This window comes from Penaeus monodon, chromosome 15 (assembly GCF_015228065.2).
Source record: "Penaeus monodon isolate SGIC_2016 chromosome 15, NSTDA_Pmon_1, whole genome shotgun sequence".
Taxonomy (NCBI): domain Eukaryota; kingdom Metazoa; phylum Arthropoda; class Malacostraca; order Decapoda; family Penaeidae; genus Penaeus; species Penaeus monodon.
In genome coordinates, this window is record NC_051400.1 from 26,662,884 (window position 1) to 26,663,121 (window position 238).

Sequence of the window (238 nt, forward strand, 5' to 3'; positions counted from 1 at the left end):
CCCGTATGCCTGTGCGTTTAATGTATGTAAATATTCAAAGCATATATATAGACAGTATATAAAACACGTGCATCATTTAATCAAAATTTCCCTGTACGTGGCTATAGCAGCAATTTAATTAAACATCCTGAATATTTCCTGACTAAAACAGATTGGATTACAAAAGGTTCTCGCTCAGGTTCCGAGATAATTGTGCTTCCCAAACCAACATGATTTTTATTGTATGGAAAATAACCCC

At 34.5% G+C, this 238-nt stretch overlaps 1 protein-coding gene across 1 annotated transcript in view; it reads right to left on the bottom strand.

The window, feature by feature from the left end:
* The window catches only part of LOC119581870 (disintegrin and metalloproteinase domain-containing protein 11-like), a gene marked incomplete at its 5' end in the record, with an annotated part of 193,377 nt that overhangs the window by 180,489 nt on the left and 12,650 nt on the right, over nucleotides 1–238 (bottom strand).